The following is a 27,214-nucleotide window of genomic DNA, read 5'->3' as shown; positions in this document are numbered from 1 at the left end:
CATTCAGACGAGTAAATATTCTATTAGGGAGTGCAACACATAACTATTACTGGTGGAATGGCGACAGCTGTTGGAACAAGTCTGGGTTAATAATATTCTTCACAGAAATGGTCGCAGCTTTAAGACAGATGGGGACAACGTCTATGTTCTTTTAATACAAATTTCAGCTATTCTGTGAAAATAAGACTATGTTTGATATAGGTAATGATAACACATTTATTGGTGGTGATGGTAGTAGAGGAAGAAAGTTAAAATTATTTACCTTTATCAAGAGACTTGCCTTACTGTACACATGTACCTCACATCACTCATTCCCTAAGAAAATACACTGTATGTGTGTGTGCACACAGGAATAACATTTGTGGCAACTCATTTATTCCAGAGTACCCGGTATGCAATGCTGTCATCAGCACTGCACTGTTGCATTTCCCAGTGGCTAATTATCTCAAAGCTAATGTCACTTTACATCTGCAGATAAAAACACGCAGCCGGCCGGGGTAGGACGAGTTTAGAGGACTGATTGGAATTTGGGGATGGTCGGACGTGGGATATGGGTGTGGCTAGAAATGGTTGGGATTTGGGGCGACATTAGACGTGGGATATGGGTGTGGCTAGGACTAGTTGGGATTGGGCGTGGCTGGATGTGGGATACTGGTATGGCTAGAACAGGATGGGATTTGAGTGTGGCTGGACGTGGGATATGGGCGTTGCTAGAACTGGTTGGAATTGGGCGTGTCTAGGTGTAGGATCTGGCTCTGGCTGGGCGTGAGGCCGGGCGCACATTGAGACGCAGGGCAGCGCAGAGCAGGGCAGACGCAGGGCAGGGCAGGGCAGCACAGGTATAGTGCGCACATTGAGAAGCAGTATGTCGTCCTGTGCGGGTACTGTGGTCATGACTGACGCTCAAGATTACTTAAGAATCCTTAGTTCAGAGTCCGACTCAGAAAATGAATCTGAGAAAGTTATGTTATTATATGACATTTGTAAAGGAAAGAGGTCACTGTGGAGGAGTGAATACATAGAAAAGAGCAATACCCATGGAGCATTTGCTTTAACCTCTGAGTCTGATACAAGATACAAGAACTATTTCAGATTAAGCCGAGATCAATTTGAAGAAGTGCATAATATGATACAAAGTGACATATCCTCTGGTAAATTTCATTGTGTATTACAATTTGCATCATATAATTTTTTTCATTGAATTACTTGATATTTACTAACTACAGTAAATGCAATATCCCAAGAGCTAGTTTCATTACATATAATTCAGTGGTACCATCTGTCTGTCTGTCTCTCTCTCTCTCTCTCTTACACACACACACACACACACACACACACACACACACAAGATGCAACGGCATACATCAAAGGAAAGCCTGTACCTCAGTCGTATACGTATGCAAGTTCATGATATTATTTTTCATACAACAATATACTCACCATCTTTAAATTGTAGAGTGCATGCAATCACAGCCCATATCTTGTCTTTACAAGATCCCTTCATGTACTCAGGATGAGTAATGTCATACAGCACTCTTTGTTGGCGGACAGCCTCTATAAGTTCCTCGGTGGACGACATCGTGACTACTGTCAAAATGAATTGCTGTGCCGCATGTGTGCAGGAAACTCCGTTTCAAAGACTGCGTGGGGCAGGCTGACACAGGTCTGCACCTAAGCTGTGCTACCCTGTGCGCCCACGTGCGCGCTTACATTTAAAATAGTGAGATGCAGTTTTCTGCCCTGCTCTGTGCTGCGTTGCCTGTGTCACCTGCGTCTCAATGTGCGCCCAGCCTGAGAGTTGAATGTGGCTGAGCTTGTGGCTGGGTGTGAGATCTGGGTGGGGCGGGGAGGGGAATTTGGGTGAGGCGGGGCGAGGGATTTGGGTAGGGCAGGGCAAGAGATTTGGGTGGGGCGGGGAGGGGGATTTGGGTGGGGCGAGGTATGGGATTTAGCCATGATTGTGCTTGGTAATTGGGATCTGGGCTTGGTTAGGAGGCTGGATGAGTAGTAGACAGGATTCAGGTAGGGCTGAGTGGGATTTGGGCGTGTTTGGGAATGAGATTTAGGCGTGGGATCTAAGACAGACGGGGGATTGGGGGGATTTGGGCGTGGTTGGAATGGAATTTGGCCGTTGTTGAATGCGGAGAGGTGTGGCTGCTGGGACTTGGGCTGGAGGCTGGAGAGATGTGGTGGAGTGAGGTCTGGTGGGGTGGGGATGCTGATGAAATCTGGCATGGTGTGGTATGTGGTGGGCTGGTGAGATGTGTGGTGTGATGGGGTGTGGTGTGGTATGTGGTGTTATGTGGTGTGACGTGCTGTGATGCGTTGTGAGATGTACTATTATAAAGAATGGGGGTATATGAGGCTGCTGTAAGGAATGGTGTGGTCTAAAGCGTGGTGTTGTGGTGGGTTGTGGTGGGTTGTGGTGTGGTGGGGCCACTTTTATTTTATGTGGTGTGGTGTGGTGTTGTGTAACGACGAGTAGCGTGGAGGGCTGCAGACAAAGCAATTAAGGGTGGTTTGGGGGTGATGGTGGAAAATGAAAGAAAAGGGTTTAGCCGTGAAGGTGTTTGAATGTATGGGTGTGGTGGTGTTGACGTATAGTGTGGGAACGGAAGTGTGGTGGTGTTAAGGTGTAACTTGTGGAAAGAAATAAAAGTGTAAGAGGTGGTTTGTTAGAAGAGGTGGTGTGGTGAGTAGGTGACAGTGAGTAGAAAACGGACGTGTGGGGAGAGACATGTTAAAGGCACGGTTTGAGGGGGGGGGAAAAAAAAAAAAAAAAAAAAAAAAAAAAAGTGTGAATGTGTGGGGAGTGGGATAAAAGATGTTGGAAGGGATTGGAGTTTGATGTGAGGAAAACAAGAGGCTTTCACATAGGAGATGTGTAGGTGTAAAATGTGTAAACAAAAAGTGTGGGAAGAGCTACAAGTTAGATGTACGGTGGGGGAACAAAAAAAGAGGTAGGGAGAAAAGATGTAAAGGAAGAAGGTGTTAAAACAGGAGGAACTGAAAGATGCAGGATGAGATGAAAGATGGAAATGTAGGCTATGACCCGAAAGGTACAGGGGGAAAAAAATCGATGTTAAGTGTGGAGGCATAAGTGTATGAGGTGCAGAAAAAGGGTTGGTGGAGCAGAAAAGAGCTAGTCTTTGGACAAAAAAAAAAAAAATAAATAAAAATAATAATAATGTGGGGAAAAAAAGGATGTGTGGAGGACAGATGCATGTGAAAAGAAAAAAAAATGAAAAAGGTGTGTAAGGTGTGTACAAATGAAGCATAAAAATGTGTATTTGTTATAATATTAGCTGCAGAAAAAGACGGTGTAGAAAAAACACGTGCATGGAACTGAGAGAGAGAGAGAGAGAGAGAGAGAGAGAGAGAGAGAGAGAGAGAGAGAGAGAGAATCAAAACCTCTCGATAGGCTATGCGAGCCACCCAGTGACTGGACAACGATAATAATGACTGGTATATATATATTTTTTAGGGGGGAGGGGGAGGCCGAAGAGGAAAAACAAACTTAACAAAATAAAAACCAACAGCTACACCAGATTACAGGTGTCCTCCTTTCATAAACTGTAACAGCTGGACTTGAAGAACTGCTGTACGCTGAAGTTTGGGGGGAAACTATTCTGGGGAAGAGAATTCCAGGGAGATGCAGTTCGGGGAATAAAAGAATTTTGACTAGCATAAGTTCTGCAATATGGCAATGTGACAGTCAAGAGCGATACCAGATGCCCATGTAACACGGGGAAAGGCGTGGAGAGGTGGTACAATGGATGCAACTTCATCTAAGCATTTGCCATAAAAGTATCTGTAAAATATTGCAAGGGAGGCAATATTCCTTCTTTCTTGTAGGGGAGGTAGTTCATTTGTAACTGCAGGGTTAATAATAATCCTTCCAGCTTTGTCCATAATTTTGTCCAGTTGTTTTAGTGCAACCTCTCCAACCACTGCACTTAACATCCAGCTGTTTATCACGGCTACAAAATGGCAGTCCTTAAGGGGACATAAGACCACCTGATCTTGCAGTTTTGTCTTTACCATAGTTTTCCATGGGATTCTATTTCATGATTACGTTTTCAAGTTTATAAAATATTTTAAAATTCTTTAAAAAGTGGGGAAGAGTTTTTAAAGCGGTTTGTTTACAGTTCCTACCGACACCGAAGTCAGACGGACGCCATTTTGTGGGGTGAGAAGTCACACAGACGCCATCTTGTGGGTCGGGAAGACAGACAGACGCCATCTTGTGGGGAGAGAAGACAGACGGACGCCATCTTGTGCGGTGACAAGACAGACGGACGCCATCTTGTGGGGTGACAAGACAGACGGACGCCATCTTGTGGGTCGACAAAACATGCGGCCGCCATCTGGTGGGGAGAGAAGACAGACGGACGCCATCTTGTGCGGTGACAAGACAGACGGACGCCATCTTGTGGGTCGACAAGACAGACAGACGCCATCTTGTGTGGCGACAAGACAGACGGACGCCATCTTGTGTGGCGACAAGACAGACGGACGCCATCTTGTATGGCGACAAGACAGACGGACGCCATCTTGTGGGGCGACAAGACAGACGGACGCCATCTTGTGTGGCGACAAGACAGACGGACGCCATCTTGTGGGGCGACAAGACTAAGGACAGACGGACGCCATCTTGTGGGGCAAGACAGACGGACGCCATCTTGTAGGGCAAGACAGACGGACGCCATCTTGTAGGGCAAGACAGACGGACGCCATCTTGTAGGGCAAGACAGACGGACGCCATCTTGTAGGGCAAGACAGACGGACGCCATCTTGTGGGGCAAGATAGACGGACGCCATCTTGTGGGGCGGGAACAGACGGACGCCATCTTAGAACGTTGTCATTTTTGAAAGAAATTACCCTCATCGGTGTCAATTTATCCAAACAACCTAAATTTTCGTACAAATCCAATCTTACTTATCCTACCCTAACCTAACCTATCCCTTATGTAATCATACATTTTGTTTATTGATGGATCCCATTCGTACTCGAAAAAGTACTTTTGTACATCTATACCAAGTCACTGATTTACTTCAAAAACGGAAAAACAAAGGGGGGGGGGTTGATTTTTAAAACGTGGTCCTGTCCCCTTAAGGATTACCTACAAAATAACGCTTGACACAGTAAAAAAGTGTTTATCATCACGGTAAACATTCAGTTTAGTTTTGGTCACGGAAATACCTTACTGATTCACTTCCTCCTCTCCCAGGTTGTTTTCTGTATTTTTCTGATGACTTTTATGATAGTAAATGATTTACTGCTGATTTTGTTTCCCTGTTGTTTTTGTCAAAGCTCATTCTCTCAGGCGTAATGGCAGACTTTCTAAAACGTACTCTTATCAAATGAAATTTATTTTACAGATGTTGCAGCTTAACCTTCTATAATCACAGCTTATCCTTAATCTCCTTAAATAATCTAACCCAAAGGCCGGATGCTCAAAACTGGTCATATCTCAGTCCCGCCGTCGGTGGTCGCTCCTCTAGTCCCGTCATAAGTTATTCCCGCCTTATGACTGACCACCTCCACCAATGTTCAAACGAGAAGCGGTCAGTCGCAGGGCGGGTATAAGTGTTAGTCCCATTATGCGGCAGAGGGCAGGCAGTTCGCCAGCTGATATGATAGCAACCAATGAGAATCAATGTAACAAAAAAGGCAGCCTATGAGAATCAAGGAGGTTGTTTCTAAACAGACAACACGTGCATGCTGGTAACAACAAATATCACTGCCAGAGATACTCGCCACACGCCTCTCTGTCTACTAATACTATAGTAGCCGCAGCGAGAAATGAACGCTGTGGTGGGGCAGCCGGTCATCCGGGGATTCCCCCACTGGAGCCATATCTACATGTCACCGACCATCGGCCACCGCTGCAGCCCCGCTCCATGATCCTTACCCTGTGTCTCTGGCTTTCTCTTTCTCTCTCGGTTTTTATATAAACTAGTGTATTTCCGAAACTAATTATGAAATTATTATGACTTTTGTTCCACACCACCTTTGAGGTAAAAATCAAGGAGAGTTTTCTGTATAAAGGTTTCCCCCCCCTCCTAAATGTGGCATATGAGCGGGGGAGTGCGGCCTTGCCGATACCTCCGCCTGACCTATAATTATACACTCGCCAGAACTGACCTGCCCTCAGACAAGGGGGGGGAAACCTTTATACAGAAAACTCTCCTTGATTTTTACCTCAGTGGTGGTGTGGAACAAAAGTCATAATAATTTCATAATTAGTTTCGGAAATACAGCAGTTTATATAGAAACAGAGAGAAAGAGAAAGCCAGAGACACAGGGTAAGGATCATGGAGCGGGGCTGCAGCGGTGGCCGATGGTCGGTGACATCCTACCTCTATGGTCGGTGACATGTAGATATGGCTACAGTGGGGGAATCCCCGGATGACCGGCTGCCCCACCACAGCGTTCATTTCTCGCTGCGGCTACTATAGCCTACTGCACATTGGAAGGTGAACCTAAAGCCAAGAGACCTCGGCGCCCAAACTTCACTGATGCAAAGCTGCTGGCTATGGCAACAAGTGTTGCAGAGAAGCAAGACATTATATTGGGAAAATTTTCATTTGACAGTGCCGCAACATAAGTCAGGATGAAGGCGGCAGCTTGGCAATATGTTACTGATCCTGTCATTGCTGTCAGTAGAATTCAACGTGATGTTTCCCACATAAAACAAAATTCAAGCATTCAGTTTAGTCAATGAACTGGAAATTTTTTCCTTAAGACCTGTTTTGCAATGTTTTTCTTTTCTAATTTGTTATCTTTGACAGATTTTATATTTTTTAATAACCATTAGGCCTATCTAACAATGTTTTAGGGCCGTTTTCACAGTCGTCCCCAATGCAGTCCCCAACAGCCTACTCGCCTCCGAATGCACGTTTTCGTTTTCACAGTCGCCCCCAACCAGCCTTCCGAGGCCTCTGTTGGGGACGGCATTCGGGACGGCCCGAACAAATTACTGGAACATTCTTGGGGGGCCTGCAGCCTCCCCAACAGACGGTCCCGAAAGTAAAAAAGTAAAAGAATAATTACATGTTTCATATTTTCAATATCATTTCAATATTATATACCCAATATAATATTTTTGGTGTAAAACACACACCCGATATTGGAAAAAAAAATATATATATGTTTGTGTATTTTTATGAGACTTTCTACTACGTATCCGAATACTACCCTTTTGCAGGATTCTCTTCCCGGCAGCCGCAGCGGTAACATCTCTCCCGCTCTGCACCACCCACCAGACTCTGCGCTTCGAGGCAGCCACTCCACGGTGTTAGCTACCCACGTTTCACTACCACGAGACGTCGCAGCAGTCCATCGCTCCGCCGTGCACCCGCTTTTCACGGTGTCACCATCGCTGTCTCAGCACTCTATCGCCCCACGTCTGTGTACCAGGGTACACACACTTGTGTGTACCCGCCCTTTCGTGGGTTGCGCCCCCCTCCTACTTTATTTCCTTTCGGCCTTAGTGTCCCCCAGTGGTTGTACGACGCCGAACCCTGCGGTTTCCTGGCGCAGGCCAGGTACAAAAAGGGGCCCCTCAGCAGGGGTGGTTACAGGAAGCCACTGGGGTGGGCCAAAAACTCGCTAGGGGTTAGGAAAGACCTTCGGGGCAGTGGTAGGGCTGTTACGACCTCCGCTAGCGGGGGGACAGATACCGCCACTGTAGGTAGGCATCTTACGTGTTTCTGTGTGAATGTGAGTGTGATTGCGTGAGTGCTTGAGAGTGTGACGGCCGCCTGAGATGGCGAGCCGTGCTTCTACACCCCCTCCTAAAGGACCGCATGCCCCTCAGACCTCCCGAGACCCCAGGATCGCCACCAGGACTCAAGTCCCCCCCAAGACCCGCACCCCCAGTCACGGAATCGTGGTGCACTCTGACTCCAAAAAGAGGGCCCTCGAACAAGAAGAGAGCCCCTCTGCTTCAAATACCACCGCAGGCAGAAAACCACGAATCGCTGGCCCTGACCAAATACAAGAACTCCTCAACTCCACCCACTCCAACATGGAAATAGACGCCTCCACCAACGAAGCAGCCTCTCCAGCCTCCACCCCCCACGACCCTGATGACGGCTTTACCCTGGTTGAGAAAAACAAAAAACCTAACCAAGACTCCCCCGACCCCAATCCCCCCCAACCCAATAACCAGCCTTCAGCCACACTTCCCCCCACACCTAGACTCCCAGCCTTTCTCATCCCTAAACTAGACAACTTCCCCACCACGTACGACATAGTAACAGCAATAGAAAATGCCTTCCCACTCCTAAAATTCAAAATGGTAGCCACCAAAGCTCTCAACACCATAATAGTCCCCCTTGATAACGATTCCCTAGAAACCCTTGAGAACTTACAGGAAGTAGAAGGAAAGCCCATCAAACTCCAAAAGCTAGACCCCAATCTCTCCACTAAAAAAGCTAGTAGTCCATTACCCCCTCAACTTCCCCATAGAGGCCATCCTCAAACACCACCAAGTAGAGGAGGCAAAAAGATGCGAAGTCAAAGGGGAACCCACAAGACAAGTCCTTATAACCCTCAGAGGCCCCATCCCAGACTCCCTCAACCTAAAGACATGGGGCACCTACAATCTCCGCACCTACACCCCAGAGCCACTACGCTGCTTCACATGTCAAAAATTTGGACACCATCAACCCTCCTGCCACCGCCCGCCAACCTGCGCCCTCTGCAGCGGCCGCCATCCCACTCAACAATGCCTGGACAAATTTAAAGCCAAGCAGCCGGTAACGGCCAAATGCCCCAACTGCCACGGACAACACCACGCCTGGAACAAGGCCTGCCCTACCCGTAAAGCCATCATACAAAAAGGCATTAACAAAGATCAACAAGGAGTTCAGGGAAGGCTCATAACCACCCCTGCCCCACCAGGTACATTTACATGGGGACAACAAAATAAAACCACATGCCCCCCCTCTCTCACACCAGGAAACTTCCCCCAGCTGCCCACCTCACACAGAAACCCCCCAAACACCCCCGGCAACCCCCAGACCCTCCCCACCCACCCCACAACAACGCCTACCACCCCTCCCCCCCACCCCCTCAAACCTCACAAAAACACGCCAGCACCCAAACCACTGCTTCAATCCAAACACAAACTCACACACCAGCCCCTACTCAGCCCCCACACCCAACCACCCTCAGTAGTGAAGACCTTAAACACATCACAAACAGTATCGCCCAAGGACTAGCATCCCTCCTCTCAAACCTGGTAGGAAAAACAGTATCAGCCACAGAAGTCAGCAAAGTCTTCCAAGACTCCCTTCACAATTTTCAAAGCCATCCCACCCCCCCCAACGCAAACACTGAAGACCCTCTACACACACCCACACCGACACCTGAAGAAAACACCAGCACCACTTGCCCACACACCCCTCAACAAAATACAGCACACAGTACACCCTTTACACAACCACAATCAGACGCACCACTACACCCCAACAAACACTCACAAAGGGAGCATTGCTCCAGAAGCAGAAGACGACACTCTGCCAACTGCCGCAAAAACCAATCGACAGCGCACACAACACACAGATCCCCCTCAGTAACATCTCCCGCTAGACCACATCATGAACCCCGCACAACCACACGAGATTACATGGACACGAACACCAAAAACACAAACTCACACTCACGATCCCCACTACCAAGGCCCACCCCACCATCACAGACACAGTCAGACTCAGACACTTTCTCACTATCATGGACAGACACAGACATGTAAACACACCAACACCCCCCCCAAACCCCCAACCCCCCCCACATCAGAATCCTACAATGGAACATTCGGGGCGCGTTTAACAGGCGCTCCTTATTAGAAGAAGTAGCCCATAAAGATCACATCGATATATTCCTCCTCCAGGAAACCCTCACCCCCGCTCATAAATCCCTCAAACTCCGAGGCTTCACCTCCTTCACACTCCCCCAGTCCCCAAGAGGTCCTCGTGGCTCGGCCATCTTAATTAAAAGCCACATCCCCTCTAAACCCATTCACCCTTTGCCTGACTGCGGGGATGGAATAGAGATCCAGGGCCGCACCATCACCCAAGCCACTACCCAGCTGCACATTTATAACGCATACCGCCCCCCCAGTGCAGAGTTGAACCTAGACGAAATACTAGCGACATCGGCATCTGAACACATTCTCCTAGGAGGCGACCTGAATGCCCATCACCCCTGTCTAGGTTCGAGGTCCACCAACCAAACAGGTCGCCACGTTGCAGCTTTATTAGATGATATACCTGACATAACACTGTTAAACGACCCCCAATCTCCCACCCACCTAAGAGGAGGCAGACTAGACCTAACATTCATCACCAAAAGCATAGCGAATCTAGCAAAATGGGAGATTCACCCCACCCTCACCTCAGATCACCACGCTATCCCCTGTTCCATCAACCTGGCCAAACTCCCAAAACCTCCAGACCCTACGCCAAAATGGAACACCAAAAAAGCAGACTGGGCCCGTTTCACCACCCTGTTAGAAGAATCCTGTTCCTTCAACCCCCCTAATGATTTGGAAGAACACGCAACCCTACTCACCAGTGTCTTCCGCTCGGCTGCCGCTCAGGCCATCCCTACTACCAGTCCCCCCAAAGGCCACCACAAAGACCATTGGTACTACTGTGACAGGGTTAAAGAACTCAACAGAAGGCTAAATAGAGCAAAAAAAATACACAGAGCCAACCCCACCCCCGAAAGCCGGAGCTACCTCCAATCCGTCATCAGGCACTCCATCACCGAGAAAAACTCCATAAAAGAGCAAAAATGGTTGGAATGGTGCCAATCACTGGGAGCACATTCAAAAGCAGGCAACATCTGGAAGAAATTAAAAGCAGTGTCCAACCCCCGCCCTCCCCGCCCACCAACCCACCCCGACCCACAAGGCGAGGCTGGAAGATTAGCAGCTGCTTTCGCTCAAAGAACATCCCCCACTCAACTCCCTGCACTAACTAGACAGCAACAAGAAACACTACACCCAACGAGAGCACAACTAATCACGGAGAACAAAAACACCCCAACCCCCTCTGATCACTATTTCACTCTAGACGTACTAAAACAGTCCCTAAAGACCAGTACTGACACAGCCCCCGGACCCGATGGTATAACCTATTCCATGATTAATCACGCGGGACCCACTGCCAAAACAGCCCTTCTTGACCTCCTAAATCACTCGTGGCGCCTAGGTAAATTACCCTCTCAATGGAAAAAGGCCACCATTCACCCCATCCCCAAGCCATTAGACCCCCAAACGTACAGACCCATCTCCTTCCTCAGCTGCCTTAGCAAAACCGCCGATAGGCTGGTCAAACGCCGCCTGGACTGGGTTGCCCCTTCCCCCCACAGCCACCTCTTCGCCTACACCAAGGGCAAAGGAACAGCTGAATGCCTAAGCTCCTCCTTATCTGAACTCAGAGGAGGCAAAGGTCTAGCCATAATTATAGACCTGGAAAAAGCCTTCGAGCTGGCATGTCCTGAGGCCATCCTGGCTACCCTTGCAAGCAGGGGAGTTAAAGGTCGCCTCCTGCGCTGGCTCGAAAGTTTTTTCTCAGGTCGAGAAGCAACAGTCCGCTTTCAAGGCCACCTATCGGAAGCCCACCGACATATAAACGGCACTCCACAAGGCAGCATAATTAGTCCCACCCTTTTCAACACCTTAATCGAATGCCTTCTCCAACTCAACCTGGGCCAAGGAGCTCGCCTTCTCTACTACGCAGATGATTTAACCCTAGTTATATATGGGGGACACTACCTACAAAAAGCCCAGAAAGCACTAGACGCTCTCAACAGGAAACGCAGGGAGCTAGGGCTGAAAATCAACTCCCGTAAAACAAAAGCCCTACCCTTCAAAATCCCCACCCCACCAGGCCAACTACACCTTGGCGACACCCCCATTGAATACGTCAACACCCATCGGTACCTGGGGGTGTATTTCGACAGAAACCTCTCCTTCGAAGCGGAAGTACAACACCTCAGAGAAACAACTAAACTCCGCCTCAATGCTCTCAGGTCCCTAGCAGGAAAAGGAGAAGGAGCCTCATACAAAGTCCTCCGCCTCTTCTATATCCAAGCTATAAGATCTATAATCGATTATGCGGCCCCAGCGCTACCCTCTATCAACCCAAGGCTGGCAGATAAACTGGAAGTCATCCAGAATGAGGCCCTCCGAATCATGTCGGGATCCCCTATGTGGACCCGTCTATGCAACCTCCGCATAGAATGCAATATCGAGTCCTTAAACCTCAGAATCAAGGCAAGAGTCGCCAACCTCGCGGCCAAACTAGCACACAAAGACTCCCCCCTTCCCCTCCTCACAAAACTAATTGCGGCGGCCAACCTACACCCAGACCTCCTCACCAACAACTGGAGTCACAGCGCCACCAAAGCAATTCACACCTTCAACCTTAAATCATTCATTAATCTACCCCCCGACAAACCAAGCGCCGCATATCACCCCCGTCCACCTTGGAGCCCTCCCCTATTCAACCTCACCATCGCCAGCTCTCCCCCCAAAGCCCAAGCTCCCGTTCAGCAGCTACGGCAGGAGAGCCTTATGCGGATTTCCTCCCTCAACACCCCAAACTCCGCTATATATTACACAGATGGCTCCGTAAATGACATCAAAGCGGGAGCAGCAGTTGCAAGCCGTGACCACTCCTACGGCCTCCGAGTCACAGACGGAGCCTCCACTCTACAAACAGAACTGGCAGCAATATCGACAGCCATGGATGATGCCCTCGAAATTAACCCAACCTCAGACATCATCATCCACACAGACTCCGCCAGCGCCATCCAAACACTTAAAAATCGCGAGCCATCTGACAACATCCATTTAATCACTGGCATCATGGCCACCGCCCAAGAAATCCACAATGCCGGCGGAAAAATCACCATTCATTGGATACCAAGCCATGTGGGAATCACCGGGAACGAAGTAGCAGACCGCTTGGCTAAAGACGCCACAGAACATCCACATATCGAATTCGACGTCGCAACCAGCTTCAACCAAATTAAAAGATCAATCAAAAATCAGGCAGCCAAAATAAACAGAAAAGAACACGAACAACAAGTCCAAGCGGGCTCCCCTTCTGCCACATGGTATGCCAACTCTACAAAATACAAGCCCCTTTCTGCTGCACACAACCTTAGCAGCAGAACCCTCAAAAGAATCAGACGTCTCAGACTGGGGTATAAATGCCTCTCACAGCTAAAAACAGACGAGGTCCCAACCACTACATGCGACCACTGCAGCACAGACACCCCATTCCCACTCCTTCATTACATACTCCGCTGCCCAGCCACCAACAAACTCAAAAGACCCGACAACCTTCCAAACCCTGATATACCGCGTACAGACATAACAGCCAACCTAAAAACGGCACTCCGACAAGCAGCCACCACTGTGCTCGCCACCACGCCCCCCTCCACCTTGGCAAATGTCGCTGCTCTCTTCCCCCCTCCCTTCTAATATCACTGGCATGTTTGTGCTCACATGCGCGGATATGTTCTTCATGTCAGCGTGTGCACGCATAAGATGTGCCTGTAATATATTTAAAAAAAAAAAAAAAAAAAAAAAAAAAAGCACAGAGCCATTACGATGGCCTCTGCCCCTAACCAAAAGCCAATAAAGCCACTAAGGTGGCACCCCCCGAGAAATAAAGTCAACCATCACCGACTGGGCTAATATAGGGCCCGGCCCTCTCTAACATTAAGGGAGGAAATCGAACAACAACAACAACAACCCTTTTGCAGACAGGTGGAGGCTCCTCAACAAACGGACCCGAAAGAAATACGAGAATCTTTGTCTAATGCATATTTTCATGAAAATTCTAATATCTGATGCCCGATGTAAAAGTTGATGTAGCTAACACCCCGTTTAGAAAAGAAAATCTTCATGTATTAATAGTATATCCATTAATAAACCACACCATCACTCATTAGACGTTATACATGTTGCTTCATGGTTATTTTTACTTAAGCCCTTTTTACAATACTTAGGGATTCAGCCTACTTCCGATTTCAAGTAGGAGCGTGGTGAGGTTGCCGTTATTTAGTTCTTCATTCCGATGACGTTTCCTATTCGTTATTTTTGCTGCATTCTTACGAATATCATCACTCCTGAATATATTAGTAAGAACTGTGTGAAGTGCATGTTCCAGCCATGTTATCACATTCATTACTTTCCAATTTCTAAATATTCTCTACATATGGAAAGTGTTTTCTCCACCCAGAACTACCAACCCTACCGCATCAACACGGGCAGACGTCCCCACGTTAGTAAGCTCCCGAAAGCCATTCGGAGCGACGGTGAAATCCAAAGGTGCTTTTGGTTCGGGCCCGACACACGTTCGGGCCCAAAAGGTTAGGGACGACTGTGAAAACGGCCCATAGTCCCAATCTAACCTAATCTACCTAAATCAACTAACCTAACCTAAACCCCAAACCTGCTTGGAGGTTGTCAAACCAAGGCATCATGATTACGGTGATAAGTTGTTTTTAGGTCAGTGGGGTGCAGTTAAGTAATGTTAGGTTAGGCTTCTGATTAGACTAGGGTGGGTTAGGTTAGGTTTTAAGCTAAGTGCAAAGTGGTGGTGGGTTATTGTTAATATCTCAAAGACTATTATTTTGCCATGGATTAATTAGAATAATTTGACGCAGACATCAAGATGTACCCAATGAGCTATATCAAATTCATTACCATAAGGCAGGTGCACTTGTAAACATTTACCCTATCCTTCCCTAGAGACCCTAACCTATCACTTCACAGCCCATACTGGTCATAATAAAATTGTGAGTTAATGAAAAGTCCCTAAAGGAAAAAAAGAAAGTAAATTAACAGTTTAGGACACCTCTGGAATTCAAAAATCATACTCTAGAGAATGGAGGTTAAAATGTGAAATTCCAGTAGTGTCCTAAACTGTAATATACCGGAAATAATACCAATTCTGACCACATCTAACTTAGAACGAGGGTTTGTAGAAGCAAAAAAGCTCACATGCCATACCTAATGAAAATATATGAGTAGCCTACATTTTACAGCAAATATTATGTGCCATCATAGGGAGGCTTTCACAGTCTTATGAGATAAAATTATGCTGCACATCTACAATTCATAAGAGGCCTCAATAGCTAGTCACTTAAAACTCGATAACCAAGCTCAAATCATGCATGAGAGAGTTCCCTGTGATCCTTGCCATAATAAAATACCGCTATATGCTTGTATGTATTACAAACACCTTAACTAATATTTTGAGGGGTAGATAACGCTGATGAGAGGCTCGAAGCTTCCTTATGACCGTGCGAATGGGCTTTAGGACTGCTCGGTACCAGTCGTAAATTTTGATGGAGTTGCGACCAGAGATAGTCCCGCTGACGTCACAACATGGCGCCCAAACTGTTTTGAACATCGCAGACGGCAGCCATTGTGAACATAGCTGATGACAGTCCCGCGCTGGCCAGCAACGACCGGGACTAAAGTTTTGAGCATCCGCACCCAGCAAAACATCCTAACCTTACCTAACCTAACCTAACTCAACCTAGCCTAAACTATCCAACGGTAATAACCATACCAAATTTATTTCGATAAAACTGCGTAGCGTTTAGTGTGTCCGCCATTACGCCCAGGAAACATCACGCGTCGGGGAAGCAAATTATGGATAATAAAAACAATCGGGAAACAAATTCACCACCATAAAGAAAATAATACTGAGCAAACCAACAATAAGAAGTGAACTGTTCAGGTTAAACTACATTTACCATCATCATAAAAGACGCTCTCAGTATCTGGATAATCGGTCGCCCAAGTGACTGCATATTTCATAACTTCGTTTATTATTTATTCTGTCCATTACATTATCAATATGCTCCTGTATGTTATAATGTAAAGTATATCGATATTCAAACTACATAACTGGCATAAAACAGGACGCTTACGTGAAATACGCAAAATGAATCATCAATAAACAAGTGCTGTAACGCCTCCAATGACACCCAGAACATGGACGAATGATAAAAATGGCTGACCTTCCTTGCAGATGGCGTAGGGGGAAGCCGATCAGTCTACCACCTGACCCTTCGTTTGACCCAGCCTCCTGTACACCTCGAGACAGACACCACCACCAGGCCACAAACATCCACTCACTCGTAGTTTCGAAGATCACACGGAAGCACAGAAAAAAAAAAAAAATGCTATTTTCCCCCCACCACCAACCCCCACTGCTCTGAACTCGAGACTGGCAGCCGCAGCGTGGCGTTCGTTCGTTCGTTTAAAGATTTCCTGCACATATAGTGCAGGCCGGGCCATACATTAGCCCGGTCAGTGGGGTATGGGCTGGTTAAAAAATAGTAAGGGGGGAGGACAGGGCCTGGGGATTGCCCAGCACACACGTCCTGTCTCCTGACTGGCTTTGTGGTGTGTGCTGCAGCGTGGCAGTGACGGTGTAGCGAAAGGGGGTTTTACACGGTCAAACATGTTGGCCAACACGTTTGACAACACGATGTTGAGAGTATGTTTGAACATGTGAAAGGGGTAAACATGTTGGACCAACGTGTTGGACGGATGTCTGATCTGGCCTGACTTTTGTGGGCGGAGCTTGCTCGTTCATGTCCATGCATGAACGTCTGAACACGCATCAGTCTCCAACCGTCATACATACTCAAATCTCGCGGAGGTAACATCTATAGCAGCTACTTCAGTGACAGACTTCCCGATTATTTCCAAAATGAATGATACGTGTGCCGTTAAGGACAAGGAAAGGGAAATTATGGTGGATTTCACTGACATATATAGGAAGCATATAGCATTGTGGAAGGTGAAATCGAAAGAATACTCTAATAGGAATTTAAGAAATAAAGGTATAGATGAATTGCACGGAAAGCTAAAAGAACTTGACCCTCAGTGCTCGCGGGATGATGTGATGAAAAAAATCAACTGTCTTCGTAGTTCTTTACAAGTAATGAATGGAGTGACCAAATTCAGAAGTTCTAAATATGTTGATTCGTCCATGCGCATATAATTGCGCCAATCATCTGGGTGTAATTTCAGCTCCTTCATTAAGTTGGTATGAGAAATGTGGTCCCTTTTCAGTAACCAGTCCTTTGTCCACTTTGAACGCTTCCTTTTCTTTTCGTTGAGGGCAATCACTATCCCAATTGCCATCACCTCGTCTTGAGTAAGGGACATGTTGCCCCTTCGCCTCTTGGCACCGCCTGAGGTTGTCTGTCTGTTTGGTTTGAACGTGTAACAACTCTTCAAACATGTTGTGTTGGAGATTTGATGAGTGAGTTGGCCAACATGTTTGACCGTGTAAAACCCCCTTAGTCCCCCTGTCCGCCCCCTACGGCGCATGCGCGGGGGTTGCCAGAGGCCGCCACAAATATGCCATTTGTCCTCTGATCTCTGTAGGGGTAACATGATCGCAGCCTCTCGCCCTTTGTTTACAAACGGCAAATGGTCATTCCGGCTTCTCATATCATTCGTCTCAAAGCTTTCTCGGGTAGTTTCCGCCCTTGAATTAAATTAGGTTAGGCGGAAAGCAGTAAAAATTCGAATTTCTGAGGTATTATTGAGTTAGGTTGGATATAAATAGTTACAATTAAATCATCTGGGGACGAGTTATCTAATCTGTTAGGCGTGAGGATTGCCTTAGCTTTGTATCTGTACAGGAATGAGTCAAGCTCGTACTGTCCCGTGTATTAAACCATTTTATCATACATATCCTTGAAATTATAAATAGTTTTGGCACACACTACCTCATTCGGTTGTGCATTCCACTGATCAATTGTCGTATTAGGGAAACTGAATTTCCTTACATCTTTACCACCTCTCTTTTTATGCTGTATTTTGCAATGTCCTCTTGCTGATGCTTCACACATATGATATATATTCATTTAAGTCTATTTTCTGTTCCCCTGATATGCATTTATATAGCATAATCATGTCTCCTCCTCTCCTGCAGCGTTGGTAAATTAAATCTTTCCAGTCTTTCTCAGTAACTTAAATCCCTTAAGCTTGGTACCCATCTGGTAGTGGCCCGTTGTACTTATTCAATCTTATCTGTGTTTTTTTGAGATGAGGATTCCAGACTACTGTGATGCATACTCCAGAGTTGGTCTGATGAATGATATTGTCTTCCTCAGCATATCTTCATTTATATATGTGAATGCTATTCTCATATTAGCAAGCAATGTATACATGTTTCGTACCTTCTCACTGATGTGATCATCAGGAGATAGTCTGTTACTGATAATTACTCCTAGGTCCTTCTCCTTTTCTGATATGTGTAGGGTTGATCTTCCTAACTTATAATACCAATCTGGTCTTTTCTCACTTTTACCAAATTTTATTACATGACACTTATCCACATTCCATTTGCTATTTATTGCTCCATTCATGAAGCTTGTTCAATTCCTCTTGTAGCTCTTTGCAAGAATCTATGTTAGTAATTTTCTTTTGAATTTTTGCATCATCTGCAAACATATTTAGATAGCTTCCTCTCTGCGTTATATATTCACTTTAATACCCAGCCAACCCATTTTAAATGCAATAGAGTCAATAAGTGCCTTGGTGCTAGCTTTTCCTTTTCCTTTCTTTTTCCAATTATCCAATCCAATCCCTTTAGTTTTGAGAAATCTCACATAAGAGTGTTAGGCTAGTCCAGTATAGTTCAAGTTCAGCCAATGTGAAATAAAGATTAGGCTCTAAATTTCATTTATGGAAAAGTACTTTTAACTCCAAATACTATGAAAACAGTATGGACTCCAGTAGGGTATGCTTAGTGAAGTTTCCTGTTCACACTGTTACAGCACTGCTACTGATTCAATGGATAATGATAAAGTAAAAACCCTTATCAGTTACGTTACTGAGATCACTTCAGATACTAGTTGTTATGGGAAATAAAAAAAAAAAAATCCTAAGTTAGGTTATTCAGCACATTGGGTACATTACTACACATCACTGATTGGCATATTTTAATACCAATCGTTTATTTAAATCTGCACACATGTGCAGTAACATAAATCCTGTCGTGCCTAGTAGCACAGGATATATTTGTATACTGTGCTATCAGTGGAAATGCACTGAATACAGTAATAAAAAAAAAAAGCAAAAGTTAGCACCAAGCCAATGAAAATATGGCACTGAGGTGGAAGGGGGTTGGGTGGTTATTAAAGTGAAAATATAAGGCTGAGAGATAAGACACATGAAGTACAAGAGGAGGTGAATAATAAGCGCCAGTACCAAGCTAAAACAATGACTGCATGGCGCTATAATGGAAGAGGGTTTGGTGGGTATTAAAGTGAACATGTAAGGCAGAGAGGTAAGACAGATAACGTACAGGAGCAGAGTGGGAAGAGGGGAAGGATGGAGATTAAAGTGCCCCTTTTGCCACAAGCAGGGATACTGAGGAAGTATTCTGTCCCCCTTCCCCAGAGGGGTACTATCAATGGAAACTAAGCCAGCTCCCAGTCACGGTTATCTCACGAGTCCTTTCCCCTCGGGGAGGGGGGGATAGAATACTTCCTCAGTATCCCTGCTTGTCGTAAAAGCCGACTTAAAATCCTTCCCCTTTTCCCCCTCTGCTTCTTGTACTTTATCTGTTCCACCTCTCTGCCTCATATTTTCAATACCCACGCAAGTTAGTGCCATATAACTTAGTCATTGAATGGAATGGATTATTAAAAAAAAAAAAAAAAGAAAAGAAAGGAAATCGAGCACCAAGCCACTCAATGACTATATGGCACTACAATAGGATCTGGGTGGGTATTAAAGTGAAAATATAAGGCAGAGAGGTGGGACAGATAAAGTACAAGAAGCAGAGGGGAAAAGAGGAAGGATGAAGATTAAAGTGCCTCTTTTAGACGGTTTTTACGACAAGCAGGGATACTGAGGAGGTATTCTATCCCCCCCCCCCAGGGGGAAACTTATTCATTGAGTGGCTTGGTGCTCGCTTTCTTTCTTTTTTTTTTTTTTTTCCATTCCATTTCATTCCATTCCATTCATGAGTCCTTTACTCATCCCTCTTGACCACCTGTGAGGTCTACAAATACCTGTACACTAGTCAAATTTAACACAATGACAACTCCTCAGCTACAGACCAGTATCACTGACCAGTGTTGTAAGATACTAGAAAAGCTGATAAGGGAAGTTTGGGTAAAACATCTAGAACATGGTATGATAAAAGAGAGGCACTTCGGTTTTAGGAAGGGAAAATCATGTTACCACAATTCTACCTCATCCCACCGACTTCTTCATCTTCCACGCCCGTTTCTTTATCCCCCCCCCCCTCGTCTTTCATTTTTGGAGGAATCTTTGGCATTAATCTTGGCTGCTCTGCAACCAGTAATCCTGCCACAGCCATTTCCACAGGGTACACTCTCCTGCCCCAGCCCCACCGCCCACCAACATTCCAGTCCGTCCCACCCACTGCTTTGCTCACCAAGGCCAGTACTCTGCCCGCTCTTTGATGGGTTCATGGGGCGACGCAGGTCACCAGATCAACCAACGCCCTGGCTCATTTCCTGTTCCCTCTCTCTAGACAAGTTTACTCAGCACAGTAGCGACCTTTTCTAATGGAGGGGTTAGATATAAGCTTCATTATCTCCTTCACCACTTACAGCATCTCCTTAGTTGACTGAAATCGTCTGCTTGCATCAAGGATAAAATAAATCTTGTGTCTTCGGGTGTAAGCGATTAACACGCACCCGCTTACCAAACTATATTATGATCCGATTTATGTATGTTTGTTGGTTTGTTTGTTACCGTAACACAGCAAAAACGGCGCAACGTAGTGCAAGTTGTGTTAGAGCAAGGTACCGTTAAAATGCCCTAACTTGGAGAATAAAACAATTTCCAGTCCAGTCGGGCAACGGTTCCCGAGTTATGACTCATTTCTGGCCTTTTGACATCGAGCGGAGGCCCCCGAAGGCTGCCTTTAAGCGAGTATGTCCAGAAGCATCAATCACCTGGATGCCATCGTCCCTATAGTTCATTCACCTCAACTTGCCCAGAGGTTCGTCCTTATGAAGCATGTGTCCCGTAGCTCACTGGCAGGATAAGACAATACTACGGCTCTACATTCCTTCCACAGCACTTTCTCGTGACTAGCATCATATCCAAGTGTTAGTCTCTTACCACAGCTCAGCATTCATGATGGATAGATGGTAAATTTAGGCCAAGTTAAAGTAAACAGGGTATAGTATTCAGTACTGATATTTTACTAATGATAATCCTATTGGAAAAACAAATACCAGGTACAGTCGATCACAAAAGTATGGGTGCACACTCAGCACGAAGTAATTTGACACCATGCACGACGGATACTGGAAAATACCTAATGCTTATTCACAACGCTGGCAAACTTTTTTTTTTTTTTTTTTTTTTCCACAGACCACATACATAACCTGCCTGGTACAAATCTCCAGTTTTTATTATCATACATACTCAGGTGATAAGCAATTAATCTTCTTGAGACTGTATGAGAGTAAGGTGGAGGGGGGAGAGGGAGGGGGAGACCGAGGATGAAGTGAAGGGATGGAATGGAGAGGGATTGTCCAGTAGAGAAAGGGGGGTGTAAGTTGGGGACAGGGCAGCGAAATGGCAAGGGACAGGGGGGCATGGAGGCGATTTGTTTGTGGCCATCCCTTGAGGGATTAAGGCGTCTGGCTATAGATAGACAGACAAACAGAATTCACAAGCTATATCGAACAGTTGGATATCATCGCACCCATCCTGCTCGATTTTTTGTTAATCAACCGTACATTTGTAGCTGATAATATCGCTCAAATTTTCAGTTGAACAATTATTCAACGTGTATACCGTATAATATTCTGAAAAGCTAGTTACACTTGAAAGATCAAATCACTGGGTTTCAGATAAATATAAAGCAGGTGGATCAATATTTTTGTCCGCAACTGTACACAAACCATAACAGATTCCTAACAAATGAGAGGCGAAAAAAGACAATGGTTTATGCAAGTGTTGGGAGGCAGAACAGACGTGAGCTGGTGGGGGTGTTGGTGTTTGGTGAATATATGTGAATCAGTGAATAGTAATTGTGTGGGTGTTGGTGTTTGGTGAATATACTGTATGTGAATCAGTGAATAGTAATTGTGTGGGTGTTGGTGTTTGGTGAATATATGTGAATCAGTGAATAGTAATTGTGTGGGTGTTGGTGTTTGGTGAATATATGTGAATCAGTGAATAGTAATTGTGTGGGTGTTGGTGTTTGGTGAATATATGTGAATCAGTGAAGAGTAATTGTGTGGGTGTTGGTGTTTGGTGAATATATGTGAATCATTTAATAGTAATTGTGTGGGTGTTAGTGAATATTGTAAATCAGCAATTAAAAATTGTGTGTGTGTTAACAGTACTTAGTGAATGAGTCACTGAATAACAGTTGTGTGAGTGTTGGTATGGTTTGTGAAGAGGCTTTACTGAATAACATGTATCAGTGTGTGTGTGTGTGTGTGTGTGTGTGTGTGTGTGTGTGTGTGTGTGTTACTGAACAGCTTTTATAAGAGTATAATAATCTCCTGGTTTTCCCTCTTCCTTTTAAGTTCTGGATCCAACACAGTGCCCATCGCTTATATAGTAGGGGGGAAAGGATGATGATGATGATTACGGTGGTGATGATGACCTTTGTGCAGGTAATGATGATGATGATTATGATGGTGATGTCGACCTATATGCATGTATAGATGATGATTATGGTGGTGATGATGATGACTTTTGTGCATGTAATGATGATGATCAGCAAATGAGGCAGCACCTACAGTTGGACGTCGATGGCTTCGTTGCAGCGACCTCTCGTAGCTTGTGATGCTGTACTATAGTGAAAACAAAGGAAAAAGAAAGAAATAAAGGGCGAAAGAAAGACAAGGAGAAAGAAAGTGAGAAATGTGCAAAATAAAGAGAAATGAAGTAAAATGTGAAAGAGAAGAGAAGGAATAAAAGTAGACGGTCAGACCAAAGAGTTGGCCTGGGTACAGGTGTAGTAGTGTGCCAGGCCGCTCCACCTTACTGCATCTTGTGTCCTACCTCTGTCCTAGCTTGTGATGGCGTTATATAGTGGTGGCTTTGATTTAATGTAGCCAGTGGTGGTGGTGCTGAGAGCTACCATGATGATGATGATGATGATGGTGGTGGTGTTAGTGGTGGTGGTTATTACTATAAATTAAAATATAGCAGTACATAGGAAGAACAGATAACAGGAGGCCTAATGGCTTCTATCCAGGTTATCTGTTGGGGAAAAAGAGAAAAGTATAGAACAGGAAAAGACGTTCCCTTGCCCACCACACCCTCCGAACAAAACGCAGAAAGAAAAATACCCTGTTCGTTGGGGAAAAAAAAAAAAAAAAAGTTTCTTTAGGAGAGGCAGAAATGAAATACTGTACAGTATGAAATCTGTAATCTACAGTTGTTAAAATAAGACCACACACAATGTCAGAATACTGTCACAGATAAGTAGGGTAAGGCCTTGTGTTTTATGTGGGTTACGTTACATGCACACCCACGAGAAACTAATTTCCGCTAAGTAATGACACCTTTATAAAATGTCTGCCACAGCCATAATTTACTATGTAATGGCCTAAAAACCTTTGTAGTGGCCCGAAACATCACCAGACATTACTATATACTTCTTTAAAGTGTATTTTGAGATGATTTACCAACACACTTTGCTAAATTCTGCCAAAATACAGCTTAAACTTGTGCATTTGTGATGGTTTACTCACCCAGGAAAAACCGGAGCCGGCAAAGTGGAGTACCGCGAAAGACGAGGCTGACTGTACTCGTGTGACTGTCGTCAGGATACACGTCAGCCTGGAAATAAACACACGCCATTACTTATTGACTAGAGTCTACAAATATTTATCCCAGCCAGGTTTGTAATGTATCTATAGTTCTTGCACTAACCACTGTTGCTGTAGTATATTCCATTGCATTAAACACACGCCATTACTTATTGACTATACAAATATTTATCCTGACAAGTTTGTAGTGTAGCCATACTCCTTGCACTGCTCCTGTAGCTTATTAGACTGTTCATTTACAGGTAAAGCAGTTTTTCCCTATATTAATATTCCACTTCTTACCATGAATTGTAGTCGTAGTGTCGTTCTGTATATCAGACAAAATATTCACCACAGGAGTCCACCAGGGTCATGTTAAGGCTGGGGATACAAATATTAAGCTACTACTATCACTCTTTTCATTTATCATATTCTTTTAATTATACCTATTTTCATCATATACTTTATAATACCTTACGTAATATACTCATGATACTTTCTCTTACTCTGTTTCTCTCAGCCATTCTGTCTGTATATTATAGTGTCTATTTTACTTTTCAGTATTGTATTCCAGCTGCCGCCAAACGATTGTATTCAGTTCAGAGTGAGTCATGGCATCCTGAGAAGCAACGTAAATTGGACAACATACCAATGCCACGAAAATGAGCAAGAAAGAAGACGAGATAGGATAAGAGCAAGAACAAAAAAAATACAGTATGTAAATAGAAATGGGTGAAAAATAGCAAGAAAAGGCGAGATCTGGTAGGAAGGGTGAAGGTGTGAACTGGGTACAGGTGTAGTAGAGTGCCAGGCCGCTCCACCTTACTGCATCTCGCCTCCTGCCTCTCTTGTTGCTTGTGGTGATAATATTGTAGCCTAGATATCTTGTAACTATGGTGGTGCTGGTGGTGATAACGATAGATAGATAGGCAGAAAGATCGACACAGACAGATATAAAATGGATAGATAAATAGAGAGAATGAGAAACAATGACCATTAGAAAAAAAAAAAACTAGTAAGTGGAAAAAGAAGACAATAAAGGAAAGGAAGGATGGAAGACAAAGAAAAGTAAATGAAAAGATAAAATGAAATAACAAAAATTACAATTGGAAAGGATAAAAAAAAGAACTGAGAAGAAAACGAAAGAGAGAACAGCAGAGAAAAAACGGAAAACAAGAAAGAAAAAAGGAAATGAGAAAGAAAACCTAGGAGGAGCGCAGCAGTAGTGATGGTTGGAACTGAAGACACCTTTATAAGAGTCCCAGATCACTGCACCTTACTTCACCTTGGCTCCTACTTCACTTGTTGCTTTATTGATGTAAAAAATATAGTAAAGAAAGAAAGGAGAGAAAGACGATGGAGGGAAAAATATAATGAAAGGAAAAAACAACATAGCAAATGAAAAGAAAAATGGAAGAAAAACAAACAAAAAGGATATAAAGATAATGAAAAAGGGAAAAGGAAGACAAAAATGAAGCCAAACGTGAAATAAAGGCAGGAAAGGGTAAAGAAATAAAATGCGTTATAAATGGTAAAGGTGTTAACTCAGTACAGGTGTAGTAGACTCCCAGCCCGCTGCACCTGACTTCGTTTCGCTCCTGCCTCTTTTATAGCTTCTGATGTTCTAATATAGTAAAGAAAGACACGAGAAACGATAAAAAGAATGAGAAAAAGAAAGAGGGAAGAGACAGGAGGAAAGAAGTGAGAAATACAGAAAAAAAAGAAAGGGAAATAGTCAAAGAGAAAGGAAGGAAGGAACGAAAGAGACTGCGTGGCGTGGCACAGGGTTGAACTGGGTACACCTGTGGTAGTCTCAGGCCGCTACACCTTACTCCATCTTGTCTCCTACCACTCTTGTACCTTGTGATGCCCTGATATACTGCTGCATGTCATCTGATATATCTAATGAGGATGATGGTAATGATGATAATGGTATTAGTCAAGAGAGTTAAGTCGATTTCTTAACTGAATGGAGGATGAAAATAATAGTGATGATGATGATGACGATATTGGTGTTAGTAAAGATGATTAGGCCGATTTGATGCTAACTGACTGGAGGATGATGATGGTGGTGGTGGTTGTGATGATGACATTGGTATTAGTGAAGAAGATAAAGCTGACTTTGATGTTAATAATAATTGTTTGGAGGACAATAATGATGATGATGATGATGATGTGAGAATTACTGTGATTATGATGGTGATGTAATTGGCTCTGATGATAACCTAACTTCATCTTGCCTCCTGACTCTCTTATTAGAGAAGAAAGGAAGGAAAGACAAAGTAAAGGAAAAATAATAAGAAAAAATAATTTGTAAACAGAAGAGAGAAAATGTGTGAAAAACAAAATGAAAAGGAAGGGAGACAATGAAAACGAATAAGAAAGACTGAGAGAGACAAGAAGGAACATGAAATCTTTAGTAATAAAAAGAAAAAAGAACGACTGACCGACGACAGAAAAAAAAAAAAAAAAAAGGCAAAAGCTTGAACTTGTTACACCTGTAGAAGTGTGCCAGGCCGCTCCACCTAATTTCATCTCGCCTCCTGCCTTCTTGTAGCTTGCGATGCTATCATTTATTGCCTTAATATTTGTAGATGATGATGATGATGACAGTGACTGTGATGGTGGATATGATAATAAAAGGGATAGTGATCCCACCGATGATGATGACAATGACTGTGATGGTGGATACGATAAAAAGGATAGTGATCCCACCGATGATGATGACAATGACTGTGATGGTAGATACGATAAAAGGGATAGTGATCCCAGCGATGATGATGACAATAACTGTGATGGTGGGTATGATGATAAAAGGGATAGTGATCCCAGCGATGATGATGACAATAACTGTGATGGTGGATATGATGATAAAAGGGACAGTGATCCCAGCGATGATGATGACAATAACTGTGATGGTGGATACGATGATAAAAGGGATAGTGATCCCAGCGATGATGATGACAATAACTGTGATGGTGGATATGATGATAAAGGGGATAGTGATCCCAGCGATGATGATGACAGTGACTGTGATGGTGGCTATGATGATAAAAGGGATAGTGATCCCAGCGATGATGATGACAATGACGATGGTAGTGATGGTATCGCTGGTATAGTTTAGTACTAATGATAATTTTACTTCCTATCGCCTCCCACCTCTCGTAGTTTGTGATGATGTTTTACTACGCAGAAAGGATGAAAATACTTTATAAAAAGAACTGAATGCAAGAAAGAAAAGGAAATGAAGATAGAATAGAAAAATATAGACACAACAGGAAAAACAAGAAATACAAAGAAAAAGATCTAATATACAAATAGTGCGATGAAATGAAGACAGGAAGAAGAAAAAAAGAACAATGAGAAAGAGATAAAGAACAAACAATG

The sequence above is a fragment of the Coenobita brevimanus genome, chromosome 96 (assembly GCF_032717465.1).
Source record: "Coenobita brevimanus isolate Jiangsu-jjx chromosome 96, ASM3271746v2, whole genome shotgun sequence".
Lineage (NCBI taxonomy): Eukaryota > Metazoa > Arthropoda > Malacostraca > Decapoda > Coenobitidae > Coenobita > Coenobita brevimanus.
This window is presented reverse-complemented; position numbering follows the sequence as displayed.